The 6126-nt window shown below is 46.9% G+C and overlaps 1 long non-coding RNA gene across 1 annotated transcript; it reads right to left on the minus strand.

The window, feature by feature from the left end:
• Nucleotides 1-3835: 3835 nt before the first annotated feature.
• Nucleotides 3836-5321, minus strand: LOC136393200 (uncharacterized). The gene is made up of 3 exons (XR_010749058.1): nucleotides 5091-5321; nucleotides 4316-4392; nucleotides 3836-3899 (listed from the first exon to the last, which is right to left on the minus strand). It is a non-coding gene; the product is annotated as an uncharacterized lncRNA (long non-coding RNA).
• Between the last annotated feature and the right edge of the window lie 805 nt (nucleotides 5322-6126).

A 6126-nucleotide genomic window follows, 5' to 3' on the forward strand; every position in this document is an offset into this window, starting at 1 on the left:
CAGATTGAAGGTCTGCTTCAGTATGATTTTCTATACCTGTCCTAAAACGTTGTACTAAAGTCTCACCTCCAAGTTACACTGTGACTTAATTGTTGCCTTCTTGATGGACTTTAGGTTGTTGACATATTTTAAATTCTATAATAAATAATGTTGACTTTGGGTTACAAGATGGCAAATTGTCATATGTTTATCTCCACTCCCTCCCAATATACTATGAAAGAAAGAAAAAAAAGAAAGAAAGAAAGAAAGAAAGAAAGAAAGAAAGAAAGAAAGAAAGAAAGAAAGAGAAAGAAAGAAAGAAAAAAGAAAAAGAAGAAAAAAGAAACAATTGCGGAAAATGTATGGCAGAGCTAGGTACTGGGGAAACATACCATAGATAGAAAAATGTTGACACATTCTGATGTGACGGTAACAATAGCTATGTGGCCTCACTATGTTCCTAGCATGGTGCGCTGCTTTTCCATGCATCATGTCATTAATATGTACACATGGCAACCCTGCGAGGTGGACGGGGTGTGGGGGAGTGCTATGAAGCGTAGGGAACCGGTCGATAGGAAAGCCCAGCGCCCTCAGCCTCCCGTTCCACCCGAGGGAGGAGAGGGGCTGTGCTGAGATCGCGGGAGGTAGTTCCTTACCCTACCGGAGCCCCAGTGCAGGCTGCTCATGGGACAGTGGTGGGGGCGAGATGAGGGGCTGAAGGCTGAATATGCCGGGCCACTTCCACGAGAGGCAGGCTTCTGGTGTGAGTGACGCATTCAGAGGCGGGGCCTGGGAGCTGTGGAGGCCCCTATAGAAACAGACTTCGCCTCCTAAAACCCCCAAGAGGTCAGCCTCCGCAGAGCTTTTTCTGGGGGGTAGCTGAGGGGAGAAGGGAATACAAACCCCTCCCTATCCCGTCCAGACTCCAGCAGACCTTGCCCAGATCAGGGAACTCCTCCTGGACAGGCTTTTCTTTTCTCCTCCCCAGGCCACAGTAAACATTTCAGGACTCCATAGACCAGTTTAAGGCTCTTCATGATTTTGTTCTTACTGCTTCTTCATTTTCAGTCCCAGGAAATATTAAACCACAACTGACCGCACCCACACTGTCTCAGCTGTCTGCTGGAGGCGGAGCTTCCTCTACCCCAGGATCCTGGCTGTCCACCTGGTAGGGCTGGACCAGAGCAGTTGCTAGCAACTAAATGGTTGCCTCAAAGTGGGGAGAGGTTCTTACCTCTTACCTCTTTTATAATAATTGATTGGCAGTGGTGAAGCCCACTTATTACTCCAGTGCCCAGCTGGGGCAGCTCTAGTGGACAAATCCCTTTCTATTCTTTAGGAGGGACATTATGCATCTGCTTTTTGAACAGGAACTTTACAGTCGTCACATGTGCAGTTTAGCTGCTTCAAAAAGGCAAACTTTAACTTTGACATAGTATATTTGTTAGTTATTATTTCTTAGTTCTATTTCCACTGCCAAACAGAGGGGAAAATTATTATTATTATTACTATTATTTGATGCTGGGTAGAGGGATTTCAGGCTTACAGATAGAAGCATATTAACAATACACACTGAAGCACGGACAGCCCTCCACCACCCGCAGCTAGGCATCATCCCAGTTGTTGGGGAGAGAGTGTCCATGGTGTGTAACATATGTGAACGCACAAAAACAACAATTACTGAGTGTTTGTAGAGAATTAGCACCTTGAAGGAAGGAAAGCACTCAAGCAATCAGAGTAAGTGCCTGCCTCCATCTGGAGTGATCTGGAACAAAGAACAGGTTGTGCCTCTCCTGTCTTTGAATACCTGCACATGGAAAGTGTTCAGTAAACAGAATCGCGTGGTTATCTACTAAATTATTTCAGATACTTGGACCTGTCTTTAGGCTTTCTAGTCTCTTTTATCATACTACTTTGATGTAGTTAATTTTATATTTTATAAGAAAAATCAGTGTCAATTTTTAAAAATGACTTTACTATTAATATAAATGCTGAATGGTGACTCATCTGAATAAAGTTGTATACAGTTATAGTTGTTTTAGTATTTGTCAAGATAAAAGAACTGGTTCACATGGAAGCCACCTCCTCACTACCTTTTGTGCTCCAAACACATACCAACAATAGACAAAACACCTTTTAAAAACAGTTGAAATGCATAACCACCTCAAAATCAAGGCAAACATGTCTTCAAATCAGAACCAGATACAAACAAAGATATTATCATTTAAAGCCTCCGGTCTATGGGACTCAGTGCAGAAACAGGCAAAAGTGACCCATAGCACCACTGTAAGGCAGTCATGTTGTTGTCTATATAAATGGCCTCCTGGGAATACAGCACCTATGGGACCAGGAGACCAAACATGCTCCAGAAGAGCACATGAGCCAGGTCTCTAACAGAACAACCTATGGAAGCTGTGGAAAGATTTAGAGGGCTGCTCGGGACTGTGGTTGGCACTGAGCTGCATGTCCACTAGAGTAAACATTTGTCATTTGTGGCTGCTTAATGTGTTGACCATCTTATTCCCATGGTGACAATTCTCTATATTCAGTCTTGCTTTCCCCAAAGTGGAAGCAGAGCATCTGCATTCACGGAGTTCCTTAAAGCTAGGCCCTGACCACACATTCTCCTCACTGCCAATCGGATGAGTCCCCTCAAGGCTTGGCCATGGTTGTGAGCAAGGTGTTATATGTCCCCTCAAATTCATAGGCGGAAGTCCTAACCCCCAGTGCAACTTGTTTGGGATTTTAGGGAGGTAATTAAGGTTAAATGAGGTAATAAGGGGGGATCCTAATTCAATAGGACTGGTGTCCTTATAAGATAAGAAAGAGGCCCTGGCCGGTTGGCTCAGTGGTAGAGCATCGGCCTGGCGTGCAGGAGTCCCGGGTTCGATTCCCGGCCAGGGCACATAGGAGAAGCGCCCATCTGCTTCTCCACCCCTTCCCCTCTCCTTCCTCTCTGTCTCTCTCTTCCCCTCCTGCAGCCGAGGCTCCATTGGAGCAAAAGATGGCTCGGACGCTGGGGATGGCTCCTTGGCCTCTGCCCCAGGCACTAGAGTGGCTCTGGTCGCAACAGAGTGACGCCCTGGATGGGCAGAGCATCGCCCCCTGGTGGGCGTGCCGAGTGGATCCCGGTTGGGTGCATGTGGGAGTCTGTCTGACTGCCTCCCTGTTTCCAGCTTCAGAAAAATACAAAAAAAAAAAAAAAAAGAAAGAAAGATAAGAAAGAGACACCAGGGATGTCTGAGCAGAGAAGAGCCCAGTGAGGGGAAGGAGGCCGTCTGCAACCCAAGGGGGAGAGGCTCGAAGAGAAACCAACCTGCTGACACCTTGATCTTACATGCCAGCCCTGAGAACTATAAGAAATAAATTTCTGCTGATTAAGGCCTTTGTCTGCCTGTGCTGGAATTTTTCACAACAGCCTGAGCTGACAAATACCCAGGGTGAGGAGGCTTCCTGTGCTGGCAGAAACAGCTATTTCTTTGGGAAATGGCAATGGTAGAGGTTCTGGTACCTTGTTCTGAGGATCATCAGGGAAGAGGTAGAGGTGGTGGTGGTGTTAAAATAGCACTTGTGAAGTCATCGGGCATTGTTCTTAGTTGTGTAGTGCCAGCGTGTAGAGTTCTGGCCCTGCCAGGAACCCTTGCATTACCCAACATCCTTTAATAAATATCTTTTCTGTTTAAAGACGTTGGTTTTAACTAATAACCCTAATCAATATAGTAATTTTTCTGGGGAGGATAGTATTGGAGAAAACCTGATTACAGTGACTTACAGTGAAAAATGTTTGTCATGTATCAGGTCGTCAGGAAGTCCCAAAGGGTATGTGGTTTTATGAATGACTCACCCTGCTCTGTTGTCCTTAGTGTGTAACTTTGTCCTCAGTGTCATTAAGTGCCTTCTGCGTCTTCTACATGAGGGGTCTGCAAACTTTTTCTTTTTTTTTTTTCTTTTTTCTTTTTTATTATTATTTTTTTCTTTCTTTTCTGAAGCTGGAAACGGGGAGAGACAGTCAGACAGACTCCCGCATGCGCCCGACCGGGATCCACCCGGCACGCCCACCAGGGGCAATGCTCTGCCCACCAGGGGGCGATGCTCTGCCACTACCAGAGCCACTCTAGCGCCTGGGGCAGAGGCCAAGGAGCCATCCCCAGCGCCCGGGCCATCTTTGCTCCAATGGAGCCTTGGCTGTGGGAGGGGAAGAGAGAGACAGAGAGGAAGGAGGGGGGCGGGGTGGAGAAGCAAATGGGCGCTTCTCCTATGTGCCCTGGCCGGGAATCAAACCCGGGTCCCCCGCACGCCAGGCTGATGCTCTACCGCTGAGCCAACCGGCCAGGGCCTGCAAACTTTTTCTAAAGGGATCAGAGAGTGGCATGTAGGTCATAGGTCTTTGTCACAGCAGCTTCACTCTGCCATCTTTGCACAAAAGAAGACACATACAATGTGGAAACAGATGGGCATAGCTGTGTTCCAATAAAGTTTGACTTATAGAAACAGGTAGCAGGTGGAACTTGGCCCACAGGTCGCAGCTTGCCTGTCCTCTGCTCTCCACCCACACTTCAGGAAGGAGGAGGAAGGGCATGAGTAAGCACTGAGTAATGTGGATTTATGGCTGTTGGCCAGAGCTGTGTCATGGGACTGCCCCTAGCTGCAAAGGCAGGAGGATGAGGGAGTATCTTTAGCATTTACAGCCTTCTGAGCAGGGCTTCCTACCCTGATGCTTTCAAGCCTTGTTACGCAGAGAAGATAATACTGTCTGTGGAGCAAATAGGGTTAAACAGTTGATGCTGCTGCTGCAGAACAATGGGACCTACCTAGCTGCCTCAGGGCTGGTGGGAACAGCTTCTTAGGCACATCTGCAGCACATTTGGCTACAGTGGTCATAAGGCTCTGCTCTGGAGAAACACGGGCAAGAAGGAGGCTGCAGGACCCCGCAGACTCTCCTATGTGGGCACAGACTTGGGGGCAGTAGCCACAATAATTTGTAAAATAAAAACTCCCCTTTAGAATGGGAAACCTAGTTCTAATCAAATGTCTTTTCTAAATTTTGATCACAAATAGGACAATCTTACAATGTGTCCATGGCGTGGTGTGATGCTTATTCTGGTACTTACCAGGATGTGGAGTTGACACTTCAAATTGTAGTTTATTCACCAGAAATAAGGACTTCTTCTTGTATCCCATGAGCAGCTGTGACAGCACTGGCCAAAACCACAAAGCTCTATATTTTTGGACCAGAGTGGGTATTTGAAAAATAATGCCAAACCTTAAAAGCCTCTCCTCTGCCCAGGCCCAACTTCTGTTTTCTCTGGTCCCTTCAGGTCGTCTTCATCTTTTGTTCTCAAGTCCCCAGCTCTCTCTGTCCTGTGGGTTTCCTCCTTGTAACTGAGAAGCAGCGTGGTGTGTCCCAGAGCTGCCATTGCCATAACTGGAGGGATGTTTCCTGACACACCTTTGAACTGTCTGTGCCTGGCTTGTATTTGCCATTGGCTGCAAATAATAGAGTATTTGCCAAGTGGTTCTCAAACCAGAAAGATAAGTCTTGTTTATTTGACAAGAAGTTGGGTGGTGGATAGCATGGGGCTGGTTTGGCAACTCAAGGACTTCCCCAGGGATCAGGTTTATCTGCTGTCTCAGTAGGAAATTGTGTTTCCCTTTGTGAATCCAGCACTGGCATCTCGTTGCCATGTCTGAAGCACAAAGCAAGAGGGGTCAGAGGTTCTCTCTCCCTCCACCTCCTTTTTTTAATAGAAGAAACTTTCACTGTATTTCCCCATCTGTCTGACAACAGCATCAGGCACAGACACAGCCTTGAACAATACAGGCAGGTACAGCTCTCAAACCAGTCAGACTCAGTCCCCAGACAAAGTGGGGCTCCACGGAAGACAAAGAACAGGGTTACTGGTTAGCTAACCACCAGCATCCGCCATCACCCCTTCGGCACTGAGTTCCCTTCTTTTATGCCTTTTCCTTACAGGTGGGCCAGCCATTCTGAGGGATGGCAGAGGTCTTGCCTTCTGTGTCTTTACTGTCCCCTGCCAGAATCTCCTAGAGAGCCCCTTCCAAAGGGAGACTAAATAGAAGTTTTTAAAAATATGTGTTCATTTATCCAGCAACAAAAAAGACAGATTACAGATATAGGAAACAACA

This window comes from Saccopteryx leptura, chromosome 2, assembly GCF_036850995.1.
Source record: "Saccopteryx leptura isolate mSacLep1 chromosome 2, mSacLep1_pri_phased_curated, whole genome shotgun sequence".
Classification (NCBI taxonomy): domain Eukaryota; kingdom Metazoa; phylum Chordata; class Mammalia; order Chiroptera; family Emballonuridae; genus Saccopteryx; species Saccopteryx leptura.